The 23,793-nt window shown below is 46.0% G+C and overlaps 1 protein-coding gene and 1 pseudogene across 5 annotated transcripts in view; both read right to left on the minus strand.

Moving 5' to 3' along the window:
* LHFPL2 (LHFPL tetraspan subfamily member 2) overlaps positions 1-17,842 on the minus strand; it is a 155,459-nt gene extending 137,617 nt beyond the window's left edge. For 4 of the 5 annotated variants that reach the window (XR_009354034.1, XR_009354033.1, XM_059175309.1 and 1 more), the window contains exons 1-2: positions 17,707-17,842; positions 2,360-2,433 (exon numbers count right to left, since the gene is read on the minus strand). The gene's annotated coding sequence lies outside the window, so the exon portion shown is untranslated. The remainder of the gene's footprint in view (positions 1-2,359; positions 2,434-17,706) is intronic. The other variant, XM_059175311.1, reaches the window with a different exon arrangement.
* Positions 4,217-4,315, minus strand: LOC131832892 (U6 spliceosomal RNA; annotated as a pseudogene).
* Positions 17,843-23,793: the final 5,951 nt, after the last annotated feature.

Below are 23,793 nucleotides of genomic sequence, written 5' to 3' on the forward strand. Positions count from 1 at the left end.
CAAGGTCAGTCCCCGCACACTAATGACACTGGGGCCTGAGACCAGCAGCACAGTTGCTGTGTCCGCTTGTTGCCTTTGCTCTGATGGCTCCCAAGTGTCTACTCTGGACACAAGGGGCCCATGCTGGACAGAGTCTTTGGATCAAGGCCAACACACCAAAATGGCTATATTAAACACACACTGACACACACACAGGCCCTGATATACAAATTCTGCTGAGGCACCAGCAGGCCCATCTTTAGAAACAGTAAACATTCCATGAAAGAAGAACCACCGCTCCCCCATCCCAAACAAAGTTCAGAAGCTCTAAGAAAATCCAGGAACTGTATCACTTCTTGGGCTACTGAAAATGATGTGGGGTGGTCAAGGTTTGACTAGGGAATGCTAGTGAATTGTGTCTGGATGCATACCTCTGTGTGCCTGGGCCGTACGGAAGAGGATCAGCTCAGGAACTTGATGACTTCACCCACTACATTTGTTTTCTAACTAGATTAGACTTGTATTGTAAACCAGGAGTCCCTCTAAGAATCAGGTATCTCCTAGCTCAATAAGCTGCTAATGCTTACCAATTGGTAAGCGCTCCCCATGTATTTGGCAGCATAAAAACCAGACACACAGCCACCACCTTGCATATGGCCTCTGCAGGAATAGTGTAGCACACAACAGGCAATAATATCTCAAATTCCAAAACCTAAAAAGCTAAAACTCACTCATATCTTACCATCTGGGCTTTTAAACTGCAATTAATTTCCTTAACTTATTCTTCAAGTATGATAGACAAACTGGCTTCCATGGAGACTGCAAATTCTTGGGCAAAGCTCAAGTCCTCACTCTACCCAAACCCTAGGAAATTTTAAGAACATGAAAAAGGTCAGCTGAGATTCAGACTTCTTGGGCTGCCTTGTCTTTCACTAAATTCTCGCACGCAGCTATGTATCTGGGGCTCAGCACCAGGTAAAAGAAACCACAGCTATGTGACTGCTTTTATGTGCGATTCATCAACCAGGACCTCTATTAGGAATGCAGAAACCAGAAGAAGACTCCTTTCTTTTTGCTTCAGTGCTCCACACACCTCACCAGAGTAGCTGAAAAGGCCAAACGATGAGTAGTGTTCTTGGGGAGGCAGGAGAAGAAGGGAAGAGCGAAGACTCAAAACCATATTCTCCTGTGTGAAGACCCAGGTCCCATGCTGGTTTCAATACTCCGTGAACCACCAGCCTGGGGGCTGCTACTCCCAATACCCAGGGTGAAACAAAACAGCATCAAGCCAATCAGCCCACATCTCAAAGAACCCATCCTGCGGAGAAGTTTGGGAAAGACAGATGCAATGACTTAAGGTTTTTGCGAACCTTATTTAAACCTCAACTGTGTTTTAAGAGCAATTGCTCAAATCACTCAGAAATATTTTTATTTCCTCTTGGTTGTAAACTGGGCAAGTCTCTTATTTGCTCCCTTACACATTTAGACACATGTTCAGTGCTGGGACTGACCACGGCTCCCGGGGTCTAGCTGACCATAGTCTCTCCCAAGGCAGCCAGGAGGGCTGGCTGCTCATGGTCACAGGCTGTCATTTAGCACATCAGTGCTCCATGACCTAGCTCCACTTATTATTCCATAGAAAGACAATGACATGAAAACGCCTTTTCATTGGGGGAGGAATCTAAACTCCTATTGACTTATTATGGTAAATTCTCAATTATACATGGTCATATGAGCAAAGAGGCACTCTACAAATCACTTAATTGGCTTAGAAATACATTATGATGTTTTTGTCACCAAGAATGTTTTCTTCATCAAACATATTTATTCATTTATTGAAAGTCTGCTCCATGCCAGGAAACGGGCTAGGTGGGAGACAGCAGTAAAGGAACTCACAGACTAGAGGGAGAAGTTGTGCACGAACAAATACGTCCAGCTCACACGGCGAGCAAGAGCGCTGTGTGAGCAGACAGGCTGTGATTGGTTCTGCTGTAAAGCCGAGAGGAAAGGCTAGGCTCCAAAAAGCCTCTCGCTGAAACAGTCTGATCAATAGCATATGATATTTGGGCTGGGTCTTAAATGAGGAAAAATAATTCTAAAAGACCAAACTCCCATGCACTGCAGAAGGGAGCCCTGCTCAAAGTAAAAAATGTTGGTAATGAGAAGGCCAGCAATGCCCAGGAGAAAGCCAGCCAAGTAAACACCTTCGCCCTGCAATTCCCCACAGGGGCCGGGGACCACTTCACACCTTTCTTACAGGAAATGTCACCCTACATAGAGGATTTTCTTTTTAATGAATGAGAACTCTGCGTGGTTATCAGAGCACATCATCAGGGCCAGAGTTTGCCTACATCCCACCTGAGTACGAGCAGGTCTTTACCTGTGTGAGTGCTCTGTAACAAGAGGCAAAATCATAAGCCAGCTGTGAATTCAAGAGTCTGCTTCCCCGCCGACCTGAAAAACAATAAGAAAGGGCCATTTTGGTTAATCTGGAACAAGCAGTCTTTTAATGCGCTCAGGAAAGGCCTGCAGACCACACCTAGGCTCCTTGGTCTCAAAGCAGAAAGTCTGGCCAGGAAGGGGGGTTGGGTCAGGGAGCCCTGGGTTAGAATCCCAGTGCTAGAACTCAGTGACAGGGTAACTGTAAGCCAGTTAGGTACTTAACCTACCTTTGCCTCAGTTTCCTTCCCTGCAGTACCCTTCTCACTGAACAACCATGCCATGCCCAGAGTCACATGACTGAGCACGTGATGGGTTGGCGGCCCTCTGGGAGCTTACAATCCAGAGAGACACAGACAGAGACAGCGAGTAATCAGGACCCTGATGCAGCTGATAAGAGGCAAGTAAGAAAAAGACAAGGTGATGTGAAGCCTTTACGGAAGTACTAGCTGGTCCCAGAAGGGTCAAAGGGAGCTCCCTAGAGCAGTGACAGCCAAGATGAGGTCAGACAAGCAGGAGTTGGCCAGACAAAGAGGACAAGCAAATAGCCTGCCTGACAGAGGCACCAGCCAAGTTGGATGCTCTTGAAGCAGGAAGAATAGAGTGAGCTCTCCCAAGAAAGGGGTTAATGAGAACTGGAGTATTCCAGGAGCCAAGAGGAAGACTGGCAAGACACGAAGCTGTGAAGGGAGGGAATCACAAAAGGCCCTGCAGCCATTTTAGGAGAGTCTGGACTTTACCTTAAGGCCAATGGCACGACTATGAAGGGTCTTACAGAGGAGAGAAGCATGGTCCGGGAACACCACAGAAAAGAAGGTATTAAAGGAGGCCATGGGAGTCCCACTGATTGAGAGTCCCCTGAATGCCACCTCGCTGGCCTGTTTGCAGAGGACTGAGAGAGAAGGCTCCAGGCTGGGGTCCCCCTGGCACTCCAGGCAAACCACAGCTTCCCCATTACTGGCTCCTCCAGCATGGGGCCATTACCCAGAGGCAGACACCCCACGGAGAGTGGAGCCTGCCTGTCCCAACACAACCTCCAGAAGGTCAAGGTGTGCCTGGTGTTCCCGTGGTTCTCAAAGTGACCCCCCAGACTAGCAGCATCAGTATCAACTGGGAATGTGTTAGAAATCCAGATTCTCAGCCCACCCTAGACCTAGCAACTCAGAATCTCTGAGGGTAGTGCCCAGCCATGTGTGTTATTAAAAGCTCTCCAGAGGGCGCCTGGGTGGCTCAGTGGGTTAAAGCCTCTGCTTTCGGCTCTGGTCATGAATCCAGAGTCCAGGGATGGAGCCCCCACATCGGGCTCTCTGCTCAGCAGGGAGCCTGCTTCTTCCTCTCTCTGCCTCCCTCTCTGCCTACTTGTGATCTCTCTGTCAAATAAATAAAATCTTAAAAAAAAGAAAAAAAAAAAAAAAAAAAAAAGGAAGAAGCAGCCCTCCAGGTGATCCAGATGCTCTAAATGGGGGCAGTGCCAGGAGTGGGGTTGGGGAGGGTGCAGAGTACAGAAGGGCTGGCCTGGCCTATTACCTATGGTGTCCATTTTTGTTCACATGAAAATGCCCATCCTTGTTGATGCTCAGAACTCCTCCTAGCCCTGCAGATTGATGGGTAGAGAGCCCAGGGCCCACCACTGCAGGAGGATTTCATTTCCCCAAGAAACATTCATCTTTATTTCTTTAAAGACTTTTTATTTTAAGTAATCTCTGCACCCAGTGTGAGGCTCAAACTCACAACTCCAAGATCAAGACCCGCATGTTCTTCCAACTGAGCCAGCCAGGCACCCTTCATCCATTCATTTTTAAATATTGAATGCTTCACAGATTTGTCTGTCATCCTTGCCACAGGGCCATGTTTATCTCTGTATTGTTCCAACTTTATTTACTTTTTTTTTTTAAGATTTTATTTATTTGAGAGGGAGAGGAGAGATAGTGAGAGAAAACACAAGCAGGGAGGAGAGGGAAAAGCAGGCTCCCCCCTCTGCAGGGAGCCCAATGAGGGGCTCGATCCTAGGACCCTGGGATCATGACCTGAGCCTAAGGCAGATGCTTAACCGACTAAGCCACCTAGGCACCCCTGTGTGATTCCAATTTTAGTGTATGAGCTACCGAAGCAAGCACACACTTCTTCTCTCAGACAATACTTTTCCTCCCACCTAGATATAAAATCGGACTACTCGAGAAAAGAAACAGGCCATCCAGAAAGCTTCACATGGTTTTATGAAAGGGTCAAGTTTCTTCCTGGAGTGTGGAGCACCCTCTGTGGTTACAGAGATGCCAAGGCCCAGGAGCCAAGTCATTCGGGGTTGAGAATAGCTCGCTTCAGCTGCCTCTCACTTTGAATATCTGTCTTCTTTCTCTAAGCAAGAAAAAATTACCGCCCCCCGAAAAAAAACATATTTCTGTAAAGAGCAGGCAAAACCTCACATTGTTTCTATAGTTCTCACTTATCTTTACAAAAGGGGAAAAATGGGGTCCAAAACATAAAAACAGTATTCGGTTGGATCAAGACAGATCATGGTGTCAAAATGCACACCCCAACCGCTTCCAGACTTGACTCAGCTTCCAGAGTATTGCCCTCTTGGCCACGCCACAGCGAGGGCGGCCGAGCTGCAGGATCTCCTAGCAGGTCCACAAACCCACGTAGACCAGGGGCACAAGCAGGGCCGCAGATATCCCTAGTGCCCTCCCTAGACTGCATCCCAAACCTGCAGAGTCTCCCCACCTGCTCTGGGCATGTGAGGTCCACACCTTCTAGAGGCCTCTACACGGCCTACGTGGCTTATCCACCCCGCACTGCGCACCTCACTACCCACAAGAGAGACAACGACTGCTCTGCCATCTCCAGACTGTTGGCTCCAGCTTACTGGGGTTCAGTAAGCTTGTGCTGCATAAATGACTGAACATGGAGACTCACCTAGAATAAGAATTTCAGGCCTAGATTCACCCCCTTACCTTCTCTAGCCCCAACAGGTAAAATGACTTGTCCAAGGTCACAGAGCAAGCTCATAGTCACACCACGGAATGGAGGGTTGGGCGGTAAGAAATGGTTCTCGGTGTTTTACAACAGTCACAGGCTGTGTGTTCCCACCTCTCCTGGGTACCAGCAAACCAGTACCCCTTAAGACAAAGGTATTTTATTTGTAATAGAACGGATTCGTTTTCTGTGTGTTTTATCTGAAGACCCTGCCCAAGAACATGTGGAACACCTTGTGAATCTTAGAATTAGGAGCACTAAGCTCAATCGGAAAGACAGGGAAAAAAATTAAAAAAAAAAAAAAAAACAAAAACCAGCCATCAGTGAAGGTGTGGGTTGGTCTTCAAAAAAATTTCCAGAGTTCTGGTCCCTGGGATGTACTTCTTGATCACTTCCTTATCAGTTCAGTCTTACTCAGCCAATAGGGGCAAATGTAATCTCCCAACTCATCATCATACTATTCTGAAAACACACTATACCACTCAAACAAGCTTTGGCTTCGGTAATAGGATGTCCAAGCTCAGAGTTCAGCCAGGAGCTTCACAGATAAGAGAGAGAAAGCAGTCACTAACACACACTTTCACTTGACAGAGATCACAAGTAGGCAGAAAGAGAGAGAGGAGGAAGCAGGCTCCCTGCTGAGCAGAGAGCCCGACGTGAGGCTCGATCCCAGGACCCTGAGATCTTGACCTGAGCTGAAGGCAGAGGCCTTAACCTGCTGAGCCACCCAGGCGCCCCCTAACACACACTTTCTAAGTGGCACAGCCTCTCAGAAGAGTCAAGCCCTTCTCAGAACAGACTAGGAAAAAAGCCCCTACACAGAGGAAGTTCTCTCCTACTGGCCAAGTTCACCTGTTAAGCAGGTACAGAACCTAAATCATTTCCTCAGCTTTTCTCTCAAAATCAAACAGACTTATAAAAAAGAGCAAAATAATCCCAAGTACAATTATGATGTTTAATCTTAATTTTCTTAAATAAATCACCCGGCTTTTCATCACAACTGGTCAAGTGTATGTGAAATATGCCACACACATCATCAAGGCTCTCCGAGTCCCCGAACACACATACACACACGGGGGCTCTCTGAGTCCCCTGCACACACATACACACACACACAAAGTGAACGAGAACCAGTTCTGCCCACTGCACTCCCAGCTCACTGTGGCCCCTGGTAAGTGGCCCCACACACCTCCTCACATACCTGTTGTCTCTAGCCATCCCCTGTGGCACTGCTCTCCTCGTCCAGACCCCACACTTTACCCCATCAAGTTAGAGTCCACTCTCCCCCGATCCTAGCCAACTGCTTTTGAGAAGCATTTTACGAAAGTATTCCTATGAAGGTACAAATAAAAAATGTGTTCCCTGTTCTATAGATGCTTACATGTTGAAGAAGAGGTTTAAAGAGAAGTGTTTCACCCAATTTCTCCAGTGATAAAATTTTAGGCACAACAGTTAAGTGAATTCCAAATTATTTTTTTAATTTTTAATAGACTAGCTTCTGACTTGCACTCAGCAGTTCCTGGGGACTTTGATGCTGTCATACATAATTGCAGACAGAGCAGGAATCTTCTTCATCTCAGTGACCATTGCTAACACCCCGATAAGGATGTTCCTGCCAGATTACAGGTGTTCCTGTCAGGAAATCACTAATAATTAGGTGTGGATCAAATAACCACACATCTCTGGCATGAAGCCTGCTTCCGATGCAGTTTCTGATGGAAATGTAACACTCTGAGAATCACCAGGGAAGAACCCTTTCTCCATCCCTCCAATCCCATCACAGCAACCATTTCCTACTTCACCCACTTCATAAACTGACTTGGTCCCCCGGGTGGGGCTGAGAGGAACCCTGCATTTGTAGACAGGGAGGTCAATGTCAGAAGAATGATATGGAAAGCCCAACTCCTCAATCTGTCAGCTTACCTGGATCAGAACCAAACTGGTCTGTGGAGGATGAGGGGTCCTTCCTCATCCATGTCTAGTCAGCATTTATTTAGAAAGGGGACACTATTATCCCCAGCTGTCTGTCTAAACCAAAGTGGGAGAGGGTGTGGGAAAAGTCAGCTGCAGGACATTCCTTAAACTTCTCCACAGAGGTGCAAAGCTTAGAGCCTAGTATTTCCAAGAAGGCCCAAAAGTGTTTAATAGTCAGTGTCTATAAAACCTTCCTAAAAATAACAGCCTCACAGAACCGATGTCTTATGTTGTTCAAAAAGGGCTCTTTCATTTGGTCCCATCCAAGATAAGGGTCTCTCTGTAAAAATGAAGCACATGTCAAGATAAAAATTGAAGTGATTCCATGGGACAGAAACCAGTACCCAAGAGGCCAAGAAAAGAACATGTAAGGGTGTCCCTCAGACATGGTCAACATCACAGGCTCAGAAGGATGGGTTTCTAAATTAATGTTTCTCTACATTGTTGTTTCTAGAAACTGCCTGACCATAAGAACTACCTAGAAACTTGTTGAAAAACATACAGATCCTAGGACCCTCTCCAGTCTTATAAAGTTAAAACCTCAGAGGAGGGGTATATACCTAAACTACATCAGAAGCAGGCTTCATGCCAGGGGGAGAAGCCCCTAGTTAGAGCCTTCTATCCAGTTAAAATTACAAATATAAATAAAATTATAAAATATAGGGACACCTGAGTGGCTCAGTCTATTAAGTATCTGCCTTCGGCTCAGGTCATGATCTCAGGGATCAGGCCTGCATCTGCTTCTCCTCCCTCTGGCCCTCCCCTGCCTGTGCTCACTCTCCCTCTCAAATAAGTAAAATCTTTTTACAAAATTATGAAATATAGGGGCACCCGAGTGGTTCAGTCGCTTAAGCAGCTGACCCTTGCAGCCTGCTCAGGTTGTTATCTCAAGGGTGGTGAGATCAAGCCCGGCCAAAGGCTCCACACTCAGCAGAGAATCTGCTTGAAGATACGCTCCCTCTGCCCCGTCCCAACATGCGTTCGCACATGTGTGTGCTTGCTTCCTCTCACTCTCTCATGCGTGCGCGCGTGCGCTCTCTCTCTCCCATAAATAAATAAACATTTAAATAAATAAAGTTATGGAATACAGTCAACATGTAATGGGGGAAATCAATTTAACTAAAACTTAGCAGAAATAAAACCTGCCCTTTAGGTTAATCATATCCCACCTAAAAGACCCTCTGGAACCTCCCTGCCCTAAGGACTAAAGGAAATACTACACAGCTGCTCCTGGTGGTCATTACAAACCCTAATGGATGAGGAGGCTGAGGGCCTTCACTCTCATCCCAATACAGACTAGCTCTAAGTAGCAGGCAACCGGTGCAAAGTCAGACCCTACAGGTGCCTCTGGTTATCAGACTTCACAGGTTTTAACCACCAGCTATCTAGTTCATAGTCTTATTCAGGTCCCAACTTTGTGTGAGGCCTGGCTATTCAAAGTGTTTTCCACAGAACCATCAGCATCAACGTGGCAGGAAGCATTTAGAGATACAGACTCCCAGGCCCCACCCAGGCCTGCTGAAGCAGAATCTGCATTGTAACAAGATCCAAGGGATTCTTGTGCTCACTGACGTTTGGGGGTACCAGTGTAAGACTTTCATCCCCACCTGTGGGACACCCAGGTCATCAGCCTACCCTCTAACACTCCAGACTCTCGGAGGCCTTCTCCACCACACTTTTGTCAGTCTTGGTTTGTCCTGGGACCAAATCACCATCAGCAGGGTACAAAACTAGCTAGTAATCCAAAACCCAACTTTTGGTTGGGAGTTAGAGGCAATAAGAACTGATAATCTCCTACATTCTTGTCTCGCTCTTATATTCCTTAGAAGGCTGAAATACAGACCCTGCGACTAAAAATCAATAGAGACAATCCAAAGTCAAACAATACCATGGAACGCTGGCTCTCTTGGTTCCAACACAGTGTTAATGAGGGCAAGATCACAAGTATGATTAGGTTCCTCTATTCATTGGCACAGATGCCAGCCCTGTACCCCCGGCCACCTACAAAGGCTGACACACCCCTGGATAATAAGAGCACTCAGAAGAATGACAAGGGGAGGCTTAGCAGAGTGGCACCACTGAGTGACTCAAAGAACTTCAGGGACTGGTGAGCAGAAAGTATTACAGAAGACAACATGCAGCCCAGAGGGATGGCTGCCATGACAGATGACCAGGTCAGAATTCAAATTATCTGGACAGAAACGGGAAGTCCCATGGTCAACCTTTTATAAAAAAAAAAAAAAAAAAAACAACTCACACATAGATAGCAGCAAAAGGAAATCTAACCTGGTACTTCTCATTCTAAAATGTTTTCAAAACATGCCAGTTGTGTTGACTAAAGTGGGTGCCAAGAAAGCTCACATAGTCTTAGGGTCCATGAGTCTAGTTTCCAGACCAAGGATGCAGCAGTCCTTCTGCAGCAAAGCTCATCAGCCTATCCTCACCAGTCCCCCAACCACTTATCCGCACAGGTGACCACACAACTGCCGCACTTTTTCATCACCACCATCACTTGGGTTCTTATCATTGAGTGTGGCCTCTGTACCTGGCTACAGCTCTTTCAGGCTTCGGGTTATAGATAGGACATTCCACGCATCGGCCTGGCTCTCTTTGATGCTGCCCTTTCGTTACTAATGGAGAAAAAAAGTACAGACCTCAGCACAAACTGAAAAAAAATACATAAGCAGACCAGACGACCTAAGCATGCTCATTTACCAACAGAATTCAGATCAAAAAGACCCCATCACCTGTTTAAGCCAGTGCACTATGCTACAGAGTACAGCATAAATCCATGCAGAATTAGTAATTAGGGGGCAAATTATGAGCTCCCAATTCAGAAAAACCTTGAAATGACTGCTATAAAAATGAGCAAACGACAGAGTATGAGTATCTGTTTATACATACTTCTCTACGCCAGATCATCTTCTGGGAATAGACAGCCATTTAAAAAACTGGATGGAATTTTAGACCGTTGTTAAAGTTGTGACCCAGGTTTTTCTTAAGTCTATATTGAATACCCAAGTGGTATACATTTATGAAGACAAAAAAGCTGTTTCCTGCTAAGTTTGCAGATCCCAGACTACCCAATCCATTATTTTTAATTTCAGAAAATTTTGTCTCCGTAGGCAAGGGAAAAAAGTTTTAAAATTTTAAGAGGTTAATTTGCCCTAAATAAGTGTCTGCCATGTACCACTTACCTCAACATGAAAAGAAGCTACTGTCCACGCAGTTACAACCATCCTTAAACAACTGGCTAACTGCCTGAGAACTGGAACACAACATGTGAAATTCGGCCCAACTGCAGCCTGCCCCAGGAGAAAGGAAGCTTGAACTCCAGGTGCCCTTGACAACACAGCTCAATGTGGAAAGAAAGAAAATGCTGAACAATAGAACCAGTAGAGGAAAAAGAGCCCCTCTAATTTTCCAGGCATGTGGAGAGGTTGCTGCTGAAGAAGTATTTAAGATCTCACTGCTGGGCTGGGTTCTAATGAACACTGAAACAATTTTTAAAAAAGAAAGAAACCTAACATATCGGTAGAGTACATATTTAACTGATTACTTTTCAGATTTAATTCAAAAGTCCTGATCAATTAGAAAGACATTTACATGCTTAGCTACATAAGTGAAATACCTCTCAAATCACATTTACAATGTTCAGGAAAACATGGAAAATATAGGGTCAGGAATGGGTTCTTGCCTAGAGTTCAGAGGAAGCTGCCCCACTCTGGCTGGGGGGAGAGGGGTCACAGCACCCAAGCTTGGTTGTATTCCCAGCCTCCCACTATGGGAGGTGTTTACCACAAACAGGAATTACAATTCCTTTTTAAAGCAGAAACCTGCTTTATTACGGATGCATCACATATTTAAGGAGATGTACAGTGCTGTGGCCAAAACTATTTGCACAAGCACACACACCCACTAACTGTTTTGCTCTGATTTTAAAAGTAACATGCTATTTACAGAAAGCCTGAAAAACAGGAGAATAAAGAAAATAACTGGTCACTTCTAATCGTACTAGCCCAACACGAACAGTCAAAAGTTCAGTCTCCATCCTTCCAGACTGTCTACGGCTGCCAGCTTTCCTTTCCGTGGCACCCCAGTTAAGCAGGCAAGCGTGAGGGGAGGTGTTCTTGCTGGTTACACAGCCTGACAATGGTTCGTAATCCCTGCTGGTCTTACCCTAAATCCACAGCAGTAAGGGGAGTCACAGTGTGCACAGATCAAAACAGCATGCCTGCAATTTAACAGGCATTCACTGGGGTCTATTTTGCACACTTTTAATTATTCCACAAATGAATGAAATTCAAATTAACAACAATAGCCCTCGAGGGCCATATGGTAACTTCAAAAAAAGAAGGCAGATAAGCCTCTCCTTCGTAGACATGAAAACAAACCTTAGTCTTCCCAGTACAAGTTCTCAAGACACCTACAGATTCAGAGCCTCCGTCCTGTGTCACAGACGGCGGCCTCCTCACCGCGTCCTCACACGGACGCCTCTCTAAGGGAAAATTAGTGTTGCAAGAAAGGGTGTATGGAACAACCGACCTGGAACCACAAGCATGTGTGCAGCTCCCTTCCAGACATCCAGGGATCCCTGTAAGCCTGTGCACTTGTAGGATGAGAGATATTCAGCCCACATGGAAATAACCTTAGTTCCACAGAGAGGGAGTGCTTTAAAGGCCCCTTATTCACTGTTGCTAACACCTGAGCTTCATATTACTAGCTTGGGCTGCAAATCCTCAGAGTGTTACCTTGAAGTTGCCAAAAGCCAGGAAACCTGGTGACGCCTCATGAACTCCTCTCTGTCCATATACAAGAATCAAGCAAAGTACTGCTTTTCTCGCTAATGTCACTTCAGTAGGTGTTAAACATTATTTGCTATGGACCTGCTAAAACTCTCAATAGTCTTCATTCAAATATCATAACTGACTACAGAATTCAGTACTTAATGTTTTAGAAACCACATGAAGATCTTAAAAGCTAGTTTGGCTGCACTATCCTCAATGGAACCTCAAAAATTCACCCAAGTAAACACCTCAGAAACCTTACTTAATTTTGACTAAAATATTTTTTAAATACTCTCCAAAGCACCACTTAATCAACAAACATGGGATTAAATCCAAATCAGAACAAAGCCACAGGAGGAAAAGTCAAAATACAGTGAGGTTCTCCTTTCTTACCTGGCAAGTCTCAGAGTCAGAGTTGGGTACTTCTCTTGACCTAGCCAAGGGTATTACGGTTTAACTAAGAAAATGTGCAGACGACACTCCTCTTTAACTGTATTTGGTATTTTCTAGATGCACACAAAACTACTTTCTCAGCAAGTAAATGTCATCTTGCATTTTCTGAAATACAACACACACCTGTGTAATAGTCGGTTGGAGCAGCAATAACAAAATACCATAGACTGGGTGACTTCACCAGCATTTCTTTCTCGCTATTCTGGAGGTTGTGAGTCCAAGATCAAGGCACTGTCAGGTTTGGTTCCTGTTCCAGGCTTGCAGATGGCAGCCTTCTCTATGGTGGAAAGGGAGCTCACAGGTGCTTTGGTCTAGCTTTCCCACCTCCTGAGGACACTAATCCTCCTAAGGAACTCCACCCACATGACTCATACAAACCTAATCACCTCCTAAAGGCCTAACCTCTAAATACTACCACACTAGAGATCAGGGTCTCCACATATGAATTTTGGGGTGTGTGTGTGTGTGTGTGTGCGCGCGCACGCGTGCGCTGGGGGAGGGGAGGTAATCAATTTTACATCCTAGCTATTAAGTTATACATTATACTTAATAGCTAGTTATATACATCCTAGCTATTAAATATGTTCAGAGCCATTCTACATCTATTCCTCTTAATTATTTCAGGTCAAAATAACAAACAGATCTACCATGTATGTAAAATAACACCAGTAAAAGACTGGTCATTTAAGGCCAAGGTCAAGGGCTTGACTATCCCCAGTTAGGCCTGCTGAAAGGATAAAAGGGAAAAATTCAGTTACAAGGACACCAATTACAGTCACCTGGAGCACTATTTAATAAATCTCCACCAACCAGGCAACCACTTGCCACTACTATAAAAACAACTCCCTCTTTCATCTCTAGCTCCAGACCTCTCTTCCTGCTTGTGTCTCCAGCTCTCTGCTGGGCATCTCCCCATGGAAGGCTCACAGTTCAGTCTGGGGTTCAGCTGAGCTCATTAGTCCTCACTGTCTCCTCAGACTGAGAGTCCCCGTAGCTGCTTACCTCAGTGAATGGTCAGTCTCACTAAGTGCCCACACCTAAAAGATGACCAAGGAAGGGTGACCCATCTCTCCCGGCCTCCTCCCTCCTCTCCCCTTCTCCTTCTCCAAATTCCTCATGGATTCCTGCACTAGCCTCCCAACTCATCTTCGGTCCCCATTCTGCTCCCCTTGTCACCCAGCCCACGTCACAGCCACCAAGTTCTTCTAAAGCACAATAAAGCAAGTCAACTACCCGCTGCAAATTCCCCACCATTCAACCAGCTTTGGAGATGAGGTTCAGACTCCTCAGCTCTGCCCTCAACCCCAGTACCCTCGGGGTCTTCCCTATACAAACTTGCCTCCAGTCCACACAACTGCTATCAGAGCCTTGACTATCTTACACCTTTGCAAGTCTCCTAGATCCCAAACATCCAATTATTATTGCATCATGTATTACACTTAGCCAAAAGGCCGAGAAGTGATACTGCATCATGTATTAATGTTATTTAAAAAGTGATGAAAAAAAGAAAACCTGGAAGGTGCATAAGGAAACAAGTATCCACTTTTCTTTATTCCTTCATTCATGCCTTACACAGCGAGAGAGCAGGAGAGAGCAAGAGAATTTTTTTAAGTGCCACACCAGATTCCTCCCTGGACACATCTGGGTTTTATAAGCTGATGATGAAAACTGACCTGTAATTCCTTCTTTGCCTCCCTAAGGCTGAGAAATCTCACCTCTGAGAAAAAAGTATTTATTTTCATGGCATGTGGCTGTTGGTTCTACTCACTCACTATTCAAACTGGACACAGACTTTTATAAATCATTTCTCCCTTATTCCTACAGAGAACCCACAGGACTGGCTGCCCCTGTCACTGCTATCCACAGACGGATCACTCCCTCTGAGCAGGCGGGCTTGTGGGAGGGAAGCACACCCAGCCAGCTCTCTGCTCTCCTAGCACAGGCTCTTCTAAACAAATTAAAAAAAAAAAAAAAAAAAAGGAAAAAAAGAGAAAAAAGGAGTTTCCTGGGTTTATGGAAGTCCTGTACACACAGAGTTTGCTTCCCCAACTAGAGTGTGTACTCTATGAGAGACAAGGCCTCCTCTTGGTTCTTGCTGTGTTACCAGAGGCCAGAACAGAGACCGCCCCATGGAACAGGCTTCATAAGTATTTGCTGAATGACAGGATAAAAGAATTGGATGAATGAGCAAAGAGGCAGTCCTCCTCAATTAGAAGAGTGACACACAACTCATTCCCCTGCTCAAGAAAGTGTTTTGCTAAGAATGCCTTTTGTTCACTTTGTGTTAGTTACAACCTTAATAAAAACTGGGCAGTGTATCATTAACCCCAAAGCGGACTTTAAAGTTGCTTTTTGGAAAAAATTCTAGAAATTAGATATTTACTTACTGCTTATAGCTTTCCAAGAGCAGTAAGCATTGAGTAAAATGTTGCTTTTAGGATTCCCCAAGAAATATACACTTTTGTCCACCACTAAGGTTTTCTTCCCCACCTCAAACAAAATTTGCATATTTACTTTCATGGGACTGGAAACCTGAGAACCTGCCACACAGGGTCAGTGAGGCCTGGAGTTGCAACCCATACCTGTTGTACTCTTGCCCTCGGAGCCACATGGAACTTCTACCACACACTCCCTAGGACTGGAGTCCCAGAGAAGGCTGACCAGAATAGGCCAAAAGGATGCAGCGTGTATGTTCTAGAAAGATCAAGTGTTTCTGTCTGTGGGCTGCCAGAGGGCAGGGGGACAGCCTCAACTTAGGGTCTGCCTTAAGCAACCACAGCTCACTTTCAGGTATACATTCCGACGCTTTGCATGGCACTGCTTTTTCCAGGGCATTTGAAATAGTTGACAACCAACATTAACATTTTCTGAGCACTCAGCACAAGACATCACCCCAAGCTCTATACAAAAGTAATCCTGGTTAATCTTCAAGATTAGTCTTCGACTTGAACTCTTATTACCACCAATTTATAGATACAGAAACCGAGGCTGAGAGAAATTAAATAACTTGTCCAAAGTTCAGATAGTAAGTAGGATCTCTGGGAACTCAACAGTGCCAATCTGGGTCTCATTTTCGCCTATTTTGTCAATTCTTTGCAATAAAGAAGTTGAGAAGCTGTACAAAATGTTCATTAAAAAGCACTATGTACTTTTCCATACGTTGTTTTTCTGTCTTCCACTGTGGAATTTTCCTTTCTGCCCTGTCCCCTATATGCAGTGAAATCTCTTTAATTCACAAGTCCACACATCTTTGTAGGCAGGTGCCATCAATTCTGAGCCCATCTACATCAATGAACAGTATACATTCCTTTTTCCAGAAGGCACCGCTTTGCTCTCATCTACAAAGATCCTTTTTCCTTCCTAAAGACAAATGACTAGTTCATGTACCATGATTCAAATTACATTTGAGGATGTTCATTTGCAGAGTAATTATTCTTCGAAACTGGACTGCTCCAAAGACAAATGATTCTCCCTCCCCGCCCCTATCATTCCCTGCAACAAACCATGTCTTCCCTCCTGGCCTAAAATGTTGCTGCACCCTTTGCAAACCACAACCAGCCACACTACCTGCTCTATGTGTGACCACTTAGAAAAAATATTACCATACGGTAATAGTGGTATTACTTCAAACCCCTCAAATTTCATCAGCATCAGATTTCTGACAGATTAATAACAAACCTGTCACAGTAGGATAGCAAAAAGAAATGAGAGTCTTGGATTTTATTTCTTTCCGCTACTTTAAAACATTTTATCTTCCCGCTAGCATGTGTTCCCTATCTCTTCCATTTGAAAAGAAGTCAGCGTTTAAAAAGACCAGGAGCAAAGAATCAGAAACACTCAGGAAAGGGCAACGCCAAAGAAATTAGCACCCATCCTCGCTTAAACCTGTTGGGGGTGGAGCTCTCAAGCGAGTGAGTGTAGGAAAAGCAACGCGCCCATAATAAACGGTCCTTCGAACTCATAACTCAGGTTTAACTCTCTGGGAGGAGGCTCTAACCGCTCCCCTCCCCCCTCGCACTCATCCCTCTCCTCCCTGTGGCTCAAAAACAGACTGGTCTACACAGGCTACTTTGCAATTGCAAACAGAAGTTGTAGTTTTACATGTGGGTCACTGATGGCAACCTACAACTACGCACACAACCACAGGGAGAAAACGGGAAATACGGGAAATGGCCCGGGGAGGGGTTTGGGGGGGTGGTGAAGATGGGGGTGGGGGATGAGACTTAGTCTTTACTCTCCTTTACTCGCACTGAAACAGCTCAAGGACTCTCCTGAAACTCGGGACCCTTCTAGATTAAGAGAAAAGTTAAACGGGATGAAGGAAAATCCTTTTGCTTTTTTTCAGTTCAAAGAACACTAGACCGCTGAATGGATGGGGGGAAAACGGGATGAGGGGAAACTTTGTGCCTAAAAACATCCAGAATCACTCAGAGAGTCTTCCCCAGCCCTTGACGCCATCCCATGGGCTCAACCTCCATCCCAGATGTGGTCTTCCCCGCTCCACGCCCACCTCCTCCAGCCCGCACCCCAAATCACTGCGCTGCCCACAAAAATGCAGCCCAGATTTGGAAAAGCAGCTGACGTCTGTGGCCGGCGTGACCCAACGCCACACACCAAGCCCCACGGGGGCGACCATCGCGAGGCTCCCGAGGCGCCGTACCAAGCGCGCGGAGCTCGGCGCCCGGCTGCGCCCAAATCCGCGCGCCGCGGTGCCCGCGGGAACCGCCGGTCGGAGCCCGCCAGTGGCGGCGGGAGAGCTAGGCTCGCGCCGGCTTCCCGACAAATTGCCGTTCTAGGAACAATTTTTCCATTTCTGCTGCCGGCGGCCGCGGCGACGAGAGCCGAAGCAGCCGCTTCCTTCCATGCCCAGCATCCGACACCCGTCCCGGTCCCGGGGACTGTCCTCTTCCCTCCCCGTAGGCTCCGGGGGCGCGGGAACCAGGTTCCCGCGCCAGCCGCCGCGCACGCAGCTCGGGCTCCGCCGGCCGCGACGGTCCCGCCGGGGCGGAGTGCTCCCCGCCGGCGCCGCCCGCCCCACCTGGCCGGGGCTGCGGGCTCTCCCTCCCGCAGCGCGCAGGGGGCCCGGCGACTCCCAACTCACCCGACCCCGGCTCCGCGTCTCCGGCTCCGAGCTCGCAGCCTTCCCCACGCCGGGGCTTTCCGTTACGCCTCCTCGCAGCTAGCCGCTCCGGCAAGGAGGAGGAGGAGGTGGCGAGAGGAGGGGGCAAGGGAGGGGACGAGGCGAGAGCGCCGACCTCGGCGGCCGCCGGCGGGGCTATCAAGGAAGGAGGAGAGAGAGGGGCGGGGGCAGAGAAAGAAAGAAGCCGCGGAGCCTCCCTGCCCAGCACCCGGCCCCGCGCCGCTGCCCAGTCACCATCGCCGCCCCCGTCCCGCTCTCGGGCCGGGCGTTCAGGGGGAGGGGTCGGGGCCCGGGGCTCTCCCGGCGCCTGGCGCGGGGCGGGGCGGGGCGGCCGGGGGCGAGGCGGGGGCGGTGGCGGGACGACGAGGCCCGGCCTCCGGAGGGGAGTGTCCTGCGGGGCCAGCGAGGCCGTTGGCGAAAGGGGATCCCCGGGAGGAGGGGCGGAGGCCCGGGGGCTTGGGAGCGGGTCACTGCGCCCGCCCGGCGGCGCCTCCTGAAATCCTGCGGAGAGACCCCCGGCCCCCTTCGGGGAACCTTGGGGGGCAGTTTCGGGCAACTCAGGAGCGCTGAAAATGCACACGGCCCAGGCAGTGAGCGGCGAAGTCGGAGACGGGGGTGATAGGCCGGACTCCTTCCGCGGAGCGCGGGCCCTGGAGCGCCCGAAGCAGCTCCCCAGGCCCGGGCCGGAACGGGAAAACGGCCGTCCCGCCAGCCCCCGGAATCGTAAACGGGAGGATGGGTTTGGGGGCTGCCGGATCCCCATTCTCACCTTCTTCTCCCGGAGAGGAGGGCTCCAGGCATAAGTTTTTTTGCCCTGTGATTCTTTAGGTGAGGAAACTGCAAGCAGTCACAAATATTCGTAAATAGATTAATTAGGGTTTTGAACCATCTTCTTCTGTCAAAATACAGTCTAAGGATGAATTCCTATGGCACTTTAGCCGACACTCTGAAAAGACATAGCCTTCTTATCTTTTTTTCTTGTCAGACCTGCCCATGTCCCCAGCTTCTCTGTCTCATGTCTAGAAAAACTTATTCCACCGGTTGCTTGAACACAGACCCTACAGTTCAATTCCCCCAGCTCCTTCCATTGCCATAGCCAGTCTTACTAATTATTCATTTTAAGGTCTTCTCAGTTGTCCCGTCCTTTCCAAGTCCAGTGCCACCTTCCGGATTTTCGCTGTTTGGGTACTTAATGGTTCCAGTGCTCTCTCCCCCATTCCTTGCACGGGGTCCATGCACATGCCTACTGGGTAATGATTCTAGAACAAGGCTCAGGCAGGCCACTTCCTGTTCTAAAAGCTCTGGGAGGCACTTTACCACAGAAAATTCTGAATTTAAAACTCTTCTGTTCAAAACCACCCACTTACCCACTCCTCAGAGCCTGGCTTGCCAGCCGAGACTCCTCCCCTCCGCCCAGAAGTTTCCATCCTGTATCCACTCGGGAGTTGATGATGCTTTCGCCAGAATTGGAATGCTCTCTTTTATCTTCTCCCACAGCCAAATCCTACTTATCTTCATTGAAAAGAAGTTTGTAGTACAATTCTATAAAAGGATGTATGTGTTCTTCCCATTTTGTGAAATCATACACTAGAAATAACAAGGCTTATGGGGAAAATAGGCTTAGCAACAAAGGATTCCAAATCTTTTTTAAAAGATTTATTTATTTTAGAGAGAGTGTGTGCACGTGCACTAAGGGGATAGGGCAGAGGAGGAGAATCTCAAGCAGACTCCCTGCTGATCTTGGAGCCAGACCTGGGGCTCAGCGTCACTACCCTGAGATCATGACCTCACCCAAAACCATCACTCGCACCCTCAACCCACTGAGCCACCCCGGTGCCCCCAAGTGACTCCAAATCTATGTAACATTGCAACTAGAACACTAACAAAAACAGTAACCATTCCAAAAACCAAACTAGCAGAGTTTATGAGCCATGTTAAATTCCTAATATTACGGTAAATATAAATATAGGACTTCTACTTTTAAAAAAAAAGATGGCAGTCACTGATGAAGGGACTGGAAGGAGAGTTGTTGGATGGAGGCTGTTGGGTTTGGAAGATAAGCACAAAATGTACAAGTATAAGAGGTGAATTCCCCCCCTCACAATAAACCCTTCCAAGTTAGAACTCATGGCCAGCTGACTCCAAGAGAAAGAACATGGGGTGGATGGGCATGGGCACAGCACTGTGTATTCTCCACGAGCAGCGGTCTGCTGTGTTTTGCTTGGAACTGCCAATACTTACGGATGCAAAATACTAAAGTGCTGGGAACAATTGCTTGTGAACCAGTACAACCGTCCCATTTTATGAATACCCTTTCCCTATATATCAATGAGTTCATTTGCGTTACCTATATTCTCATTACAGAAACAGGCCTTTAATAGAACAGACTGTACTTTATTTAAAAAAATTATTTATTTATTAGAAAGAGACACTGGGAGAGAGGGAACACAAGCAGGGGGAGTGGGAAAGAGAGAAGCAGCCTTTCCGCTTAGCAGGGAGCCCTGGAGGGCTCAATCGGGGGACTCGATCCCAGGACTCTGAGATCACGACCTGAGCCGAGAGCAGACCAGAGCAGACGCTTAAGGACTGAGCCTCCCAGGTGCCCCAGAATAGACTGTACTTAATTCTGCGCTTAGGAAGTAGGCTGTACTTCATTGCACACATGGGTAGAGCATTTACTATATATGCCAGGAACTCTTTCGGGCACTGCGGATGCATCAGTGAACAAAAAGAAACACAAAAATGTCCATCCTCGGGGACTGTAGGTACTTGAACATGGTCTCACAGGGTGGTATTGCATATTTCATATGAATGTAATTTACATCAGTGCCTCATCTAATACCTTGGGTTGCTGTGTCTTTCAGAATGTCTGACAAGGTAAATACCTACTGGGACATGTAAATTAGTCAGTTTACACCCATTTTATGCCTTGTGTTACTGAGGTCGCAGGAAAATCATCTGAGAAATCTAAAACTCAGGTTTCCTCAGAACTGTTTGTTGCTATTTGGGCTAAAATTAACTCAAGTTACCCAGATAGGATCATTTGGAGCTGAAGAGTAGAAAAATTACGCTTGACAGGAAGCAAAAAATTCAGGATGGGCAGGGAGAATAGAGAAGGAGAGAGATGCTAAAAGGTATAGTTCAAGAAGAAAGTACTTCTAAGCTTTCTGGAAATGTAGCTAGAGAAAGAAGGATAACAGGAACTCTGGGATACTGCGAATGCTTCTTCTTTCATGTGTTTCAGCCAAATGTTCAAGAAACATTTAATGGGGGATGAGTGAGGATGAAATTATAAGAAATTAAAGGGTACCTGAGGAGTTTGGTCAAATGACAAGGAGGCCTTGGAAGAAAATAATTATGAGCCACTAGATAGGTCACAAGGTAAAATTACAGTGGTGCCTGGCTACAATGTGATTCTGAATTTACTTGCCTGGACAAATCACTCATTTCTCTGAACATCATACTCCACCTAGTATAACTTGCATCAACAGGGCTAGATATTTTTCAGGTGCAAACGCTTTGTATCCTATTCTGAATGTGAATCTGCTTGGAAGGCAAGTAAAATATGCATTTACAACAGACATATTTGATATATTTTCACGACTGTCAGCATACTGAATATAGATTAACTTTAAATTTGCCTATTCGTCTTCATAAAAACTACCCTCTCAAATCCACTCCCCACCCCTTCTTAGAGATTGATATTTCCTAAACTGTGATCATAGAATTCCAGGGCTAGACACACATTCAGAAATCAACGTCTTTTGAAGATCACATAAAAAAACAAAATGACTTAAGCAGAGAATCTCTTTAAGGAAGCTAGCAAAATTGCAGTTCACCAACTTGAGGTCCTATGAAAAATCGGTCCCTGAAAAATTATCATCCTGCCTTTTTACCCATGGATCTAGTCATACAAAGAAATCATCTGAAATTCTAAGAATCCATTTTCCTTGACAAATACAGATAGAGAAAAGGCAGTTTTGAGCACAAAGACTTGAAGAGCTTTCCTAATTAAAAAGTCTCTGGGCAATTAAAATCAGTGCTCTGATCAACGTGAGACAGAGCATTTTGGCCACAGCAATGACCTGGCCACAGTATCCAATGGGTTTAGTCATGTCATCTTTCATTTTTCTGCTTCCAATCCTCAGTTTTTAACTCAAAGTTGAAAATGGCACTCTTAAACACACACACACACACACACACACACACAATCCCCTATTTTTCCTGAAATCCCATTAGGCTATTTGTTGAATGAGGATGGCAAAATGTCTCCAAGTGAGAACAAATACTATAAATGCAAACAGGCATGTAGGATTTTTCAAGAACCATGTTATAGGAGGGCAGTAGGACCCAGTCAGATATTAAGGACCGTAAGCTCCTGATAAAGAAAATCTCAATGACCTGTAGAAAACACTTTCTCAGTTTTCACACATCTATCCTGTCCACACAGGAGCCAAGGGAAAACATGGCACTAAAGATACACTGTTGCTAAGTCATGAGAGAAATGAGCGCACAGAATTTTGAGCATTTGCTCTCTTCTGACAAAACTAAGGGTTGTGGGCCGCTTTTATCTTCAGGCCACAGTCTCTGCCTTCTGGCCATCCTTTACTCTATAAATGAAGCTCTAGTTTTCATTTGCTACTGACTCCTAAATAAGTAGTTTGCTTTACTGCTTCTAGTTCCAAAAGTTGATTCCATGAGACTCCAGCAAAACTCAACTCAAGAAGGTACTCTGTTCATTTCCTCCTATTATATCACCACCACCATAAACAAGTCCATCTGGCCCTCATCCAACTAAGCTTACCCCTGAAGTGAGGTGGAAATTTCCATACAGTGAGAATGTTCTACTGCAATATTACTTTATATGTTGCATGTAAATTCTACAACAATCCTAGCTGCCTGATAACGTGTAACTGGCAAATTCAATTCATTCCAGGTATTCACCTAACATTTTCCTGGATTATAAACTTTCCTCTGAAGAGGTACAAAATACAAAGAAGCTTGGGGGATTAGCTGTCTTACAGTATTCATGACAGGCATAAAACCATCCAAAGAAACCAGGCTTTAGCCCTTTATAACAGCAGTGCTGTGCATCTGGTCCCTGACTTGTGCTTTACCTTTCTATTATGAATTATGTGTTACTCTCATAACTTCTAAGAGGAAAGATTTTACTAGTACTCTCATTAGTACCTACAGTAAAATTTGGAAAATACTCAGTGTGATTCAATAGCAATGCTGAGATGAGAATTTGAGGAAACCATTGCTGTTTTTTGCATTATGAGTGGATGCTTGTCCCAAATCTGGTCCAGACTGAAAAACCCAATCTCTAATCTAAAAATCTTGCCTTCAAGGCACTTTTTTCTTTTACTCTCTTTTAATTGTCTTCTGAAAACAAGAAGTACAACACGTAAATCTACAAAACCAGCAATTATTGGGCACCCTATTTTCATATAGTGTTAGAGTTAGAAGATAGAATATTTTCTATTGATAATATAATTATTAAGTATTATTGATCATAATGTGTATTCTATTTCCATATGGCCCTGGGGTGACTTGTTATTAAAAATAATAGGGGCACCTGGGTGGCTCAATCGGTTACGCATCTGCCTTCGGCTCAGGTCATGGTCCCAGGGTTTGGGGATCGAGTCCTACATCAGGCTCCTTGCTCAACTGGAGCCTGCTTCTCTCTTTGTCTGCCGCTCCCCCTGCTTGTGCGCTCGATCGCTCTTTCTCTCTCTCTGACAAGTAAATAAATAAAATAAAATCTTTAAAAAAAAATAAATGGAAGAAGGCAAAAAGTTCTCTTACCAGTGTCTTGATTTACCACAGTGGAGCATTAAATTTAGCTCTGGTTTCCCAGAACCAAGGCAAGAATGACATACAGTGAATAATACAGTTCTCATGGTCTGGTAAAAGAATCATAGTTGTTCTTCAAGTTAGACAAACTTTTTCCTGGCATTAACTTCTAAGAGGAATTGAATCATGGGAATCCTTACATAAGAACCACTAGACAATCTAAACATCTGGGTGCAGCGTCTTCACTGAGAA

This window comes from Mustela lutreola, chromosome 5, assembly GCF_030435805.1.
Source record: "Mustela lutreola isolate mMusLut2 chromosome 5, mMusLut2.pri, whole genome shotgun sequence".
In the NCBI taxonomy this organism is placed as follows: Eukaryota; Metazoa; Chordata; class Mammalia; order Carnivora; family Mustelidae; genus Mustela; species Mustela lutreola.